The sequence below is a fragment of the Dioscorea cayenensis genome, chromosome 18, assembly GCF_009730915.1.
Source record: "Dioscorea cayenensis subsp. rotundata cultivar TDr96_F1 chromosome 18, TDr96_F1_v2_PseudoChromosome.rev07_lg8_w22 25.fasta, whole genome shotgun sequence".
Lineage (NCBI taxonomy): Eukaryota > Viridiplantae > Streptophyta > Magnoliopsida > Dioscoreales > Dioscoreaceae > Dioscorea > Dioscorea cayenensis.
This window is the reverse complement of record NC_052488.1, coordinates 3,615,141-3,629,616: the sequence shown is the minus strand read 5'-3', so window position 1 is coordinate 3,629,616 and position 14,476 is coordinate 3,615,141. Positions and strand designations below refer to the sequence as shown.

The 14,476-nt window shown below is 43.0% G+C and overlaps 1 non-coding gene across 1 annotated transcript; it reads left to right on the top strand.

Moving 5' to 3' along the window:
- Positions 1–11,573: 11,573 nt before the first annotated feature.
- Positions 11,574–11,683, top strand: LOC120283188. Its single transcript, XR_005543186.1, has one exon. It is a non-coding gene; the product is annotated as a small nucleolar RNA R71 (small nucleolar RNA).
- The last annotated feature ends 2,793 nt before the right edge of the window (positions 11,684–14,476 follow it).

The following is a 14,476-nucleotide window of genomic DNA, read 5'->3' as shown; positions in this document are numbered from 1 at the left end:
TAGATATATTCGATGCTATTACGGGTATGTTTGTTCATAGTGCGAGGATTTTTAGGGGTTCAAAACAAATAGGACTGAAATCGGGGTAAAAAACAACCAAAGATTACATATTTTTCTAAGTGTCCAAGCTAAGTACATGCATAACACAGTCGTGCTTTGTCCCCGTGATTATTGTTATATGATGAGGCCTGAGTATCGTGCTCTCCCCGTGATTTTCTCTGGATGACACTTAACTGATTTGCTCAGAAGTCCTACAGAAGAGCACAGTCTAATCACGACCGTGCTTAGACCGTATCGAGCCTGAAAAATCCCATTTTAACTACCAGATCTAGAATTTATTGGCATCTTTGGTTTGGAGGTTTTCTTCCTCACTTGGAGAGGGCTGAGTTATTTCTACACCGAGTTTAAAGACACGACTATGGACATTATCGCATGGTCGTGTGAATGTCACAACCCGTATGACTCAACACACCCATGAGTTAGACTTCACCAAAGGATGAATGAGGAGTTCAGGGGAGTATTGTTTTAATTGCGTTCCGGCACACATTTTGTTGTCATTGATACTATCTTTATTGTGCTTGCATGCGTACATTGAGGATAATGTATATCTTAAGTGCGGGGCAGGGTTCACCTTATACATGACTTTTACTTGTGTTTTCATGAGCATGCTCTTGTTGCCAATGAAGGTTCACCTTAGGGTTGAGAGTTTAATTCTTAGTTTTTGGAGGTTGTAAACACTAGGTTTTATCATGCTATAGTTTTCATCCAATTTTCTTGAATATTTTTTGTCCGATTGCTCTTTATGCACTTTTCTCACTCATTAGACCTATGAAGACTCTAGTTCATTATTTTGGGACATTAGTGTGCAAGTTGTTTTTGAAATCAAATAAAAAAATCAGAAAAAAATTTATTTGAAAATTGTTTGTTGTTTATACATAAGGGGTGGAAAGAGCTGCCACCCATGAAGTACGAAGCTACTCTCATAAGTCGGATGCTTGTTATGCCCTAATGAGAGAAAGAGCTATCTCATGTGATGTGTGAAAGCTACAACCCTTGGTAGAAAGAGCTACCACCTTGAAAGTGTGAAAGCCACTCGGGAGGCATCTTGGGAAAGGGCTACCTTAGAGATTGTGTGAAGCTACTACCTATTCTTTTTGTTTATAAATAAGTCCCACGTTAATAAGAACTTGGTAGTGGACATAGTGTTGACATGAGTTGAGTTTTTCACATACACACAGCTTTCGGACTTCATCACATTCATTTTTGATTGGATTGTTTGCTAGAGCATTGATTGTTTTGTCTAAGTATTTTATTTTCTCCATAACTTTAGAATTTTATTCTTGTACCCTCTTGGTGAACCTAAGGCCAAGCACTTCCCTTTTCTTTCTATGAGTCTAATGTTTAATTTTGATTGAGGACAAGCAAAGGCTTAAGTGTGGGGGAGTTTGATAAGTGCCTGAGTAGACATAATTTTATATATGTTTTACATGCATTGAGCATCATTTTTACCATGGTTTATGTCTCATATTGTGTATTTGGTATCCTTTTGTGCAATTAGGTTGTGAATGCCTTGAAGAATTAAAAGGGAGTAAAGATAGGCTATAAAGGCACAATGTTGAGAGTTCTTGTGCAATTCATAGACCAAGAAACTAAAGGAGTTCATAAATGTAAAGATGTGTGCCAACTTCCAAGGAGATTCAAGTCAATTCACTAGTTGGAAGGGCACAAAGGCAGTCACATCTTTATGTTCCTTCCCTTTGTGAAGATTGCAAGATCTCTCGAAGACGCGTCAAGGAAGAAAAGTCTTATAGTTTACCATATGATCGTGTACCCAATTATGTGTGTGAAAAACACTGTAACAATTTTATTATAGCAGTACTGTAGTAAAATTATTGTTCACGCGTCCTCATGGAAATTCCTGTTGCCTACGCGGGCGCATTTAAAATCCACATGGGCGATTGGGGGCATGTGACAGACTCGGTTTAGGCTAATAAATAGCCGTTTTGCCCTATTCTTTGACATCTTTTGTGTGGCTCTTGAGAGGTGAGATGGCGAGGGTTTGGAGAGGAGGTCTTTGCCTATTTGGAGGGTGTTCTTCACCAACTTTGATAGTCTCCTTCACCGTCATAGCATTTGGGAAACCACTGGTGACAGCTTCGGAGAGGAGTCCTTCAAGACGTTGAACTACCCACCAAGGCCAATCTTCATAAATTTAAGGGGGTTTTCTCTATGGTTTTTGTTGCTTTTCAATGTATTCATTATTGTTTTGTAACTTGCCCCATAGAGGGCTAAACCCATCATGGGCATGTGAACCCTGTGATCTATTCTTTTGTATTGATTTTCTTTATGTTTCTAGTTAATTCGAGTTGATTTGAGTTTTAACCTTGTGATTTCATTGCTTGCATGTGTTATTGATATTTGTGATTGATCTACATTGCATGATTTTGTTACTTTGATGTGAGAGGTCTCCAATAGAGTTAGAACTTCAAGGTTAAATATGGTTGAGAGAATGAGTCATGAGATAGTGGAGCGCCCCTTTTCCCTTTCGATCGAGTATTTCCTGTCTCTGTATTCCCTTGACTCTATGCAACCATATTTTGTGTGAGTCATGAGATTGAGAGATTTCTCCACTGGGACATTGTAGGGGGTTAGGGATCCTTCTCTGAGAATTAGGGTTGGATCTATCTTTAGGAATTGATTTTTACTTTTTAGGTATCCCTAGAGCTTATTGCGGTCAGTATGGTGTGTGAGGTGTTGAGATTGAGCGATTTCTCCACGGGATCTTGTAGGGGACTAGTACCGGTGGCTTGGAGGTAAGATGTGGTTGTTCTTGGATTACCTCGACTCATTAGACTCTGCTTAGAGGCATTTAGCAAGTCTTGAACTTCATGTTGGATCCTAGGGGAGCAATACCCGAGTACCTCATCTTTATTGATTGAGATCTCCCTCTATTTTACCCTTACATATTCGTCTCCGGTATTCATTTCTTCACATACTAGATCACCACACCATCTCATTTATCATTAGGCTAGATAGTAGAGAAGCAGTTAGTACTAGTAACCCTATTCCTCGTGGATTAGACTCATCGACTCACAAGGGAGTATTTATTACTTTGACAACTATGCACTTGCGGTTCACACGCAATTCGGTCGTGTCAAATATATTGTGGTTATAGGGTAGTCTTTATCAATGCTATATAGGATAGTTACTATTCATCTTTGATAGAGGGCGCATGCAAGTATGCGTGCTCGATCGTGTAATTAAGTATGCTTGAAGTGCGAGTGTCCATCCCACATGGAAGGAGGTGAATACTAGTAATAACTCTGAATCTGAAAATTAGCCTAACGAGTAAAGTGGTGTATGTAAACAAAACCAAAAGAAACCTAGAATATCACGGAAATAAAACCCGAAGAGAAATTAAGGGAAAAGACGATGTCTGAGTGCAATATCTGTCTAGGATTATGAAGTATATGACAAAGGTTGTCTAGGTATGCAATCCTATTTAAACCTAGAGGTTTCCTGAATTATACTAAACCGCTATTTCTACGGTGAAGAGTAGCAGGGATAGGTGCATAGTCGATCTGAGACATCCATACAATCGCATTAACACTCTATGAAACCTCACAGTGAGCTAATGGCAATCTCTTAAGTAGGTAATCTCCCCATAAAGAGAGATTACCCCTAATCCAAATCTGGAGCGTAAATGCAATTTCTCCTAAATCCACTTCACATGATTTCAAAGAGCATGGAGATTGTTAACAACTCACTCGGGAAAAGAATTACTGAGACCCAGGTCTCCAAAGTCCCTATACCCGGTGATAAGATCCCTTGCGTATATCCCACAAGTGCAGGTTTGTCGAGTAATAATCCCGGGATGAGCGGTATCGAATCCACAGGGAGTAGGGATTAAAAACACTTAATCCGCTTCTTAGCTATGTGAAAGATTAGTAGTGATAAGTGTGATGTTGATTCAATTCTCAAGAGTAAAAATAACAAGTAAGAGAGAACGAGTAAAGAATGAGGTAAGACAGTCGATAAAGATGGGGTACTCGGATAATGCTCCGCCTAGGACAACCCAGCTTTCAGTGCAGAACCCTCTATTATGCTTCCTAATCAATGCAATGGTGAGTCATGGAAATCCCTAAGTACATAGTCCCAAATCTAAGGTCAACTATGCCTAACTTTCGATACATGTCCCGGAAGAAAGATTAGATAACCTCTCAACCTCGTACTCGCATAGAGTTGCAATGAGCTCTAGGGATTCAAGTGATAAATCTCTTCCTAATTATAGACCTAACCTTTTTGGTCCGGTGGAAGGTCCCTAACCACGATTAAGCCCTAGATACTAAGATCACCTCAACGCTTCACTCACGTTGCCGCAGCAACTAAGCCCCGCGAGGGTCATCCCTCTAGACCATTCATTCTATTATGGCCGCAAAGAACTCAAGGATCGGGAGGTAGAATTTATCACGTTGGAGGGAAGGGGACGCTCCTGCACTCTCGACTCACCCTCTCAACCCTCTCCAACCTAGCTTTTGTCTAACGCTCGTGGTGTGTCACTCACTCACAAGGTTACCAACAAGAACTCTCAACCCTAGTGTCACTCTAGGGAAATATTCATACAATCAAGCATTCAAGGTTGGAACTCACAACAAACATCAATTAATTGAAAGCATAATAAAGAATTCAATGAAACAAAATACATCCTAGGGTTCACAAATACCCAAGTACCCACTAGGGGTTTAGCTCTCCATGGAGCTAAGTACAATCAAAGAAATAGAATGTAAAAGCAATGAATCCATAGAGAAACCCCCTCGATAGTCGTGTCGATAGAATGGAAAGTCCTCTACTCATCGTCCAAAGATTCCCTCATCCGAGTGTAGGGATACGCCTCGAGCGAAAACTCCCCTACCAACCTTCTTCCTCGGGAATCACGATGTCGAGCCGCAGTAAGCTCTCAAAAACCCCTAGCCAATACCCCTCGAAACCCCAGCCGAAACCCTCTCTCAAGTTGTGAAAAAGATGGAGAAAAGAATCCTTCAATCGGGATAAAATCGGCTTTAAATAGAAATTTGGAATCGGGCATCCACACTGATCCTGTGGATTCTTCACACGCCCTTGTGGAATTTCCACATGGCCATGTGGAAAGTCCACACGCCCGTGTGGATTCTCTGTTCTGCAGTTTCCTCAGCCAGCTGTGAACATTGCTTCTATAGTACAGTGTTGCTACAATGCTATGCTACAGTATCCGGCCTGAAATACTTCCCGAATCCATACTTTCATTGAGATAACACAAACGGGCACACATTCACGTTGTGGATCATTTTGCTTCTTCAATGACGGATAAATTGATGGAGATCTTGTTCTATGTGCAAAAGTCGGAATGCTTGAGTGTGGCGCCTTGTGCCCTCCTAATGGTTGTGCTAACTCAAATACGAGGGAGGTTGGACGCACTCTAGCATCTCACACCGACCTATGTCTTCGCTCTCGAACCTTTAGCAAGATTGCCTCCAAAATCGGTGCATTATGATTCACATTGGCTTCTTTCCTTCATACTTGGTTTCACAAACCCTACCCTGCATAAAAGTAACATAAAAACACACATATTAGTGTAAAAACACGAGAAAAAGTAATGCCCATCATAAGGAAAGAATGCTTCAGCATTCATATCGCACAAGCACTTATCAAACTTCCCCACACTTAAGTTTTTGCTTGTCCTCGAGCAAAAAAATTAACCATGCAATGCATAGACGAAGAAAAATATTGAAAAGTTAGCTTGGCCTTAGGTTCACCAAAATATACAAAGAGGGCATTCTACAAGTAAGGGAAATTTCAACATTAAATACAAAAAATCAAAGCTCTAGCTAAAAACTTAAATCAAAAAGGAAAACAAACCCGAAAATCGTATGCGTGTGAACTCACTCAAAACAACCCAAGGTATACTCCTCAAAGTTCTAAGTACAAGGGACTTATTTATCTATAAAAGTGACAACAATTTCAAAGATGGTAGTAGTTTCACACATCCTCTAAGGTAGCCCTTTCCAAAGCGGCTCGCTAAGGTGGCTTTCACACTTTCGAGGGTGGTAGCTCTTTCTACCGGAGTGGTAGCTTTTCACTCATCCTATGAGATAGCTCTTTCTCTCATTAGGGCATAGCTAGTATCCGACTTATGAGGGAGTAGCTTCATACTTCATAGGTGGTAGCTCTTTTCACCCAACAAGTCACAAATAAACAATAAAACTATTTTTGTTCCTTCTTTCCATTTTTCCATTTTTACACAGAAACAACTATAACTAGTCCCTTTAACATCGAACATGAGTTTCAATAGAGTTTAAAGAGTGAGTAGTGCTATCGAGTGTAATTCGGGCAAAAAGCTTCCTAGAAATTCAAGCAAGAACTAGAGCATGAAAACATTCAATGTTAAAAATTTGCCTAAACTCAAGAATGCAATTATTGTAACTAAGGTGAACCGCCATTGGCTATGTGAGCATGTATAACAATCAAGAACGATAAAAAGGATGTGTGCACTATGAAACTCCCCCCCACACTTAAGTTGTACATTGTCCCTAATGTACACATGCAAGCTCACTCATAATGTATATCAATGAAGAATATATGTGGGAGAAGCAATCAAAACAATACTCCCCTAACTCCTAGTGATCGCATTTGATGGAGCTAAGTCCTTGGGAGTAATGTTACGATGGGTTGTGAAGCTCACACGACCATTTAGCTATGAAATAAATTAGTCTGTGCCCATAACAAAGTCTCAATTCCCAAGATGACAGAGACCATCTTGCACGCATACGAGGGGGGTTCGTTAAAAGCTCAATAAAAAAACAAAAACAACTCGAGTATATAAAATATATGCCAATGAGATACAACTCGAGACACAAAAATAAAAAAATACAAGTCTAAAAATAAAGTGCATAGAAGTAACATAAAGTAGAGTCAAGTGTCGAGTGTCACCCCTTTGGGTTTCGTGTCTTCGTCTTTGGTGAGAGGCACATGGTGGGTCCACCGGGTGCCGGGGAGTGGGGATGGAATGCTGGAGGAATTGAGGGGGCTTGAGGAGTCCTCGGTCGCAAGACAAATGATGAAGAAATGTCTCGCTCGAAGATCTGCTGTAGTACATCGAAACGTGCCATGAGCTCTGTGTACTGAACAGCCTGTGCCACCCTGATCTCTGAAATCTCTACTCGGGCCTCAACGACCTCTGTCCGTATCACCCCCAAAGCGCTCTTGAGCCTCTCAAAGTGATCATGGGCTCGAGATGGTGAAAACATACGCACGGGGGGTGCTTCCCTCTGCCACTGGAGGTGCCTCGGTCTCCATTGGTGCTGACTGAGGCTCGGGAGCGGGCTGAGTTGCCCCGGCTTCATCACCCTCATCCTTGGCTATCTTTGGAGCTGGTAGCACTAAAGCAAAAAACCCTGTCCGAACCCTACAGACCATGCCCATCAACCTCATCGTCTCTAGGCTCAGGGGAGCAGGTATACTTGTCTTCTCGACCCCGCGAATCACGTCCAAGAGACCCATGCCCAATACTAATCTCGTGATATAAGGGCCCGAGAAGATTGCTCCTAATCTAGCATAGTGCCCCTGATGCCTAATGTACTCAGCGATGATGTGTCCTAAATGGATCGGTATGCGTTGCACCATCGAGTAAAGGTATAGAAGCTCCTGTCTACTCAGAACGCCGGTGCTATCACCACGGCCATTCACCGACCTGCTCATGATGGCATGTAAATATCTGTATGCAGGTCGGGAAAGGCACGTGGCCTTGGACACCCCGGCTCGTACTGAGAGTACTCCTCAGTGTCTGTAAATGCCTCCTCATACAAGCCGAGCAGAACAGAAAACTGAGTGATGCTCAAACTATGGTGGTGTCCACATGCTATGAACTGAATAGTGTCAACACTTTAGAAACTCGCGTAGGATCTATTAAACTCAAATGATGATAATACCTCCAGTGCGAGCTCTCAGATGGCTGGCTCTCTAATTGTCAATAACCGCCTCCAACCATCTACTGATACGAGATCCTCGACCTCGTCTGCAAACTCATCTCCCTGTTGTAGATCTCTCAGTATGCTCGTATCTAGGAATCGAGTCTGTCCAAACCGAACTCTCGACAACCTCTCAAAACGAACCTGGTGCTCAGGAATAGTAAAACTCATGCCCTCAGGCTCGGAAGATGACTCATGCGGCCGCTTATCCGTCTGATTCTTTGACCGAGGTGCCATAGTCTGCAAAATTTAAAATACAATCGATCAAACAGGTTGATTAACCAATGCTGCAGAAATCCACACAGTCGTGTGGAATTTCCACACGCCCGTGTGGATCTACGGGGCGTGAAACCCGCACGGCCGCGCCTTGAAAATCCAAAAATGCACCATGAAATTACTTCTACTTCATTCTAAAACACAAATAATCTTTCGAATTGAAGAAACGAAGCATTTTTCACTAAATTAATAGATGGAAACCATGAATTTGGCAAAGAAAATGATAAATAGGGCTTACCGACGAGATGGGATGAGAAAATGAAGAACCGGTCGGAAAACTCCGCAAAGATACTACCAAATTGGCGCTATGAAGTCAGGGGAATGATGTGAGAATGTTTTTAGACGAATAGAGGATGTGAAGAGGGAGAGAAACTATTCTTCTTTAAAAAGAACTCGCGCCCTTGGCGTTCTTTGCATCCACACGGGCGTGCGGAAATTTCCCACGCCCGTGCGCCTCATTATAAGAGAGCCAGCGAGGCCGCACACACGCCTGCGGCGCCTCGGAAAACACTCTTCGATCGACTCGCTCTCGCGAGCGGCAGGGAAAATGCCCACGCCGCGCTCGACCTAAAAGGCAGCCGCACGCCTCGCGTGGTTTCCGGACATCCGAGAAAAATGCCAGTCCACCACGCCCATGCGGAGTTCCCGCACGGCATGGACATTCACATGCCATCCATGAGCTACCGACACCGTGCTCTCGATGGAGAGACTCTCTCACGGGATCGCAGGGACCACCCACGCAGTCACAGTCAGCACGCCTGTGGGCGCGAGTCCACGCCCCTGAGCGACCTGAGGAAGTCCGCACGCGGCGTGGGTAATTACCACACGCCCGCGAAACTCAGAGAGAGTTCTCCATCCCGAGGACTGCGTGTGTGCTGAGTTGGGCATGAATGTCCATGCCCGCGGCGGAAATTAGCCCACCAGGCGTGAAAGTTGCATGGTCATTCACGTGAGCCGCAAGCCGCCGTGCCTTCTCCTGGATGAGCTCAGTCATCCATGGGCGTGTGGAAATTCCACACGCGTGTTTTCACCGGGTTGCTTTAGAAAACTTGCGTAGCCTCGCGAAAGTTCCCGAACATGTTTACATACTCGAGCTCGCCTATTATGCAAGTTTTACCAATGAAAAACATAAAATAAAAGCTTAACCGACATAACTTCGCCAATTCTACATGAAAGCACACGATGAAAACTCAAAACCCACAAGAAAATCTCAACATAAGCATCTAAAAATCAAGACACCAACACTTAACAAATTATTCGTGCAAACAAACTAAACTAGAAGATAAGAAAACAGAAAACACTTGGGTTGCCTCCCAAGAAGCGCTTGTTTAACGTCACTAAGCTTAACGTACCTTGCCTTACCTCACGGGGGTTCATAGATGAAGGTTGACCTCTTACCCATGGCTTGAAAGCATGATGTGCAGATTCTCTTAAGGATAGAGGGTGAATTATCAGGCTTCAGATCTCCTAGCGATAGCTCATCCAACTCTTTCGGTTTATGGATGTCTCCAATATTTTTGGAGTGTTTCCGGTGGCGTCTCCTAGCCCTCTTCATTTTTCAGAGCACCTTCTTCAAGATCCCCGAGGTAGATGGTACTTCTTAGCTGAACCAAGCATCATTACTTCTTCATGATCCTCCTCTTGAGTCGAACAAACCCTCGTATGGGTCCGGATTGAACATTTCCTGCATGTATTCATCAACAATCTCATCAGTGAGTATCTATAAAGTATAAAGTATCATCAAAAATCAAGAGAATGCCGCATGGCTTTAGCAAGGTGGTATGTGGGATTGTCATCTCCAACTCTCATAGTTAGCTCTCCGCCGTCCATGTTAATCAATGCCTTGGAAGTCCACAAGAACGGTCTCCCAAGTATCAAAGGTACATCCGCATCCTCATCAACATCTAGCACTACAAAAGTCAACGCAAAAAATGTGCTTGTCACCTTGACAAGCACGTTTTTCAATGATGCCTCTCGGATGTCGCACTTTGCCGTCCAGCTAGTTGCAAAAGATCATCACAGAGTAGACCTAGGTTACGCCCAAGCCTAGCTTTTTAAAAAGAAGGTGTATGGCATAACGTTGATATCTGGACCACTAGATCCAGACAATGCCATTTCTTCCACCTTTCGATTGCCAATATTACCGGAATGATGAAGCTTCACAGGTCTTTTCTTCTTGTTGACATGTTCTTACGCAATACCGCCGAGCATGAAGCATCTAAAATCACTAAACGCACTTTCCTCCAACTTCCTCTTGTTAGTCAACAAGTCTTTCAAGAACCTCGCATACTTGGGCATTTGGGCTAATGCCTCAACAAAAGGAATATTGATGTGGAGTTGCTTGAACAAACTCAGGAATTTCTTATCATTTGTTCATCCCCTTGGTCGTTCTTCAATCTAGAGGGATAAAGGTTCTTGGCTTGAAAGGTGGGGTGCCACCTCTTTCTCTTTGCTTGTTCCTCTTCTACCCTCTATAACCTCGGAGTGCGTGTTCTTTTTGGCTTCTCACTCGGGAAGCCTGCACCTTCAACCCTCATGACCACTTCTCAAAGTGATCGCCTTTAAGTGCTCTCTAGGGTTGGTTTCAGTATTGCTTGGCAAGCTTCCATGTGGCCTTTCAGATAGAGACTTTGCAATTTGTCCTACCTGATTTTCAAGGTTATGCAAAGATGCGGTATGGTTGCGAAGTGTAGTCTCGGTGATTCAAACCTTGTATTTACAGATTGCACAAATCTAGTCAAGTGTTTTTCTAAGTCACTAATTCGGGTTTCCAAACCTGAGACTATGTTTTCCACTTGAGGGGCTTGTTGTTGTTGAAAACCCGGTGGCCCCATGGTCTTTTGTGGACCCTGATTCTTCCAACCTGGATTGAAGGTATTGCTATATGGGTTTCCTTGAGGTCTCATGCCATTACCTACAAAATCAACATTCTCCACCGAAGAAACATCACCAATAGAGATCGGGACAGATCGGGAGGAGCATGTCCTCCACCACACCCAGGTGCAATTAGTCACGGCCGCCACTCTATTTTGAAGTTAGAAGATCTAACTTCTTACTCGAGAGTTTTCCACTTGAGCCGCCATGAAAGTTCTGCTATATTTCAGTGGAAGTTGGCCATTTTCTTCTTCTCCTAGCATTCCATTGTTAGTCATTTAACCCCATTTCTTTAATTAAGCGGACGGGCCTCATTGGGGGACTTGCTACCTAAAGGCTACCTCCTGCTGCCGCATCCAAGAGTTGCCTTGTACTCGGGTTCAAACCATTGTAAAGGTCCGAACAATCATCCACTCCGGGAATCCGTGTTGCGGGCACTTTCTCAGGAGCTCCTTGAACCTTTCCCATATCTCGAATAGAGACTCCAATTCCAAGCCCAGAACAAAGGATGAGATCTCATTCCTAAGCTTTGCTAATTTTTCCGGGAGGGAAATAGCAGACGGAAAAAGCTTCTACCATCTCCTCCCATATAGTAATGATGCTCTAGGTAATGAGTGTAGCCCATCGCTTCGCTCTCCCCTTTAGGGAAAAATGGGAAGGCTCGCAACTTGATTGCATCATCCGTCATCCCCGCTTTATCTTCTCACGCATATCACACACCTTAAGAAAACTCTCTATGTACTGTTTGGATCTTCATCGACCAAACCATTGAATTGTCTCGAATTGACTGCAACATGTGGATGAATGCAAAGCTTCGATTCGAAGTTCGGAAATGTAATCGGGGACGCACAATACTCAACTGCGTCCCCAACACTTGAAGGTCCGTATAATCCGGATAATGTCGCTGTTGCTCATTCTCGTTTCACGCCATGTTTTCAGATTCTTCCACTTCCAAATCACTAAATTAGGCTATTCTTTCGCGAGGGCTCTTTCCCTTTTCTTCTAAGTGATGCGTTCAAGCTCGGGGATCCCTTTCAACCAATATTGAGGGATTCCCTCGGGTCATAACACGGAGCTATATATAGAAAAAAGTCGAACGATGATAGAATAGGAAGATATGAAATAGGATGTATGGTGAAATAGCTAAAAGAACAAAGTGCGAAAAGTATCTCTAAACGCCTACTCCCAGCAATGACGCTAAAAAAACTTGACAAGATCCCTTGTGTATATCCTAAGTGCACGGGTTTGTTGAAGTAATAATCCCGGATGAGCGGGTATCGAATCCAGAGGGAGTAGGGATTAAAAACACTTAATCCACTTCTTAGCTATGTGAAAGATTCGTAGTGATAAGTGTGACAGTGATTCAATTCTCAAGAGTAAAAATAACAAGTAAGAGAGAGACGAGTAAAGAATGAGGTAAGGCAGTCGATAAAGATGGGGTACTCAGATAATACTCCATCTAGGACAACCGTTTCAAGTGCAAGAACCCTCTATTATGCTTCCTAATCAATGCAATGGTGAGTCGTGAAAATCCTTAAGTACATAGTCCCGAATCTAAGGTCAACTATGTCTAACTCTATACATGTCCCGGAAGAAAGATTAGATAACCTCTCAACCTCGCACTCGCATAGAGTTGCAATGAGCTCTAGGGATTCTAAGTGATAAATCTCTTCCTAATTATAGACCTAACCTTTTGATCCAGGTGGAAGGTCCCTAACCACGATTAAGCCCTAGATACTAAGATCACCTCAACGCTTCACTCCGTTGCACGCGCAACTAAGCCCCAACGGAGGGTCATCCCTTAGACCATTCACTCTATTATGGCCACAAAGAACTCGAGGAACAGAGGTAGAATTTTATCACGCTCGGAGGAAAAGGGGACGCTCCTGTACCTCTCAACTCACTCTCTCAACCCTCTCCAACCTAGCTTTGTCTAAAGCTCGTTGTGTGTCACTCACTCACAAGGTTACCAACAAGAACTCTCAACCCTAGTGTCACTCTAGGGAAAATGTTCATACAATCAAGCATTCAAGGTTGGAACTCATAATAAACATCAATTAATTGAAAGCATAATAAAGAATTCAATAAAACAAATACATCCTAGGGTTCACAAATACCCAAGTACCCACTAGGGGTTTAGCTCTCCATAGAGCTAAGTACAATCAAAGAAATAGAATGTAAAAATAATGAATCCATAGAGAAACCCCCTCGATAGTCGTGTCGATATTCTTGTGGAAAGTCCTCTACTCGTCGTCCAAAGATTCTCTCGTCCGGTATAGGATACACCTCGACGGAAGCTCCCCTACTAACCTTCTTCCTCAGGAATCACGATGTCAGAGCCGTAGAACCTCTCCAAAACCCTAGCCAATACCCCTTGAAACCCTAGCCGAACCCTCTCTCAAGTTTGGGAAAAGATAGAGAAAAGAATCCTTCAATCGGGGATGAAATCAACTTTAAATAGGGCTGGAATCGGGTATCCACACAGTTCTGTGGATTCTTCACGCATACAATGGAATTTCCACAGGCGTGTGGAATTTCTACACACCCGTCAGGATTCTACTGCTCTGCAGTATTTTCTCGACCGTATCGTGAACATTGCTTCTCGATTCTTTGCTACAGAGATTGCGACAATGGTCTGCTACAGTATTCAGCCTGAAATACTTCCCGAATCCATACTTTCATTGAGATAACACAAACGGGCACACATTCACGTTGTGGATCATTTTGCTTTTTTAATGACGGATAAATTGATGGAGATCTTATTCTATGTGCAAAAATCGGAATGCTTGAGTGTAGCGCCCTTGTACCCCTCCTAATGGTTGTGCTAACTCAAATACGAGGAGGTTGGCACACCTCTAGCATCTCACACTCGACCTATGTCTTCGCGTTTGAACCCTTAGCAAGATTGCCTCCAAAAATCGGTGCATTATGATCCACATTGGCTTCTTTCCTTCATACTTGGTTTCACAACCCTACCTGCATAAAAGTAACATAAAAACACACATATTAGTGTAAAAACCCGAGAAAAGTAATGCCCATCATAAGGAAAGAATGCTTCGCATTCATATCGCACAAGCACTTATCACCAGGCTTACTCACAATCACATCAAATCACTAGACATCAAACATGATAGCTAGGGGCTTTTGCCTCATTAGAAACCAAGATTTCAAACACGCAATTAGATTCAAAATAGATATGATTGCAAATAAGTAATCAATTAAAGTATCAAATTTCCAATAACCAAAGTCATAAAAAAGTAAACCCTAGAGTTCAACTAGAGTGGGAGTAGACATAGGATCCTTGAAAACCCCCTTGTTAATCC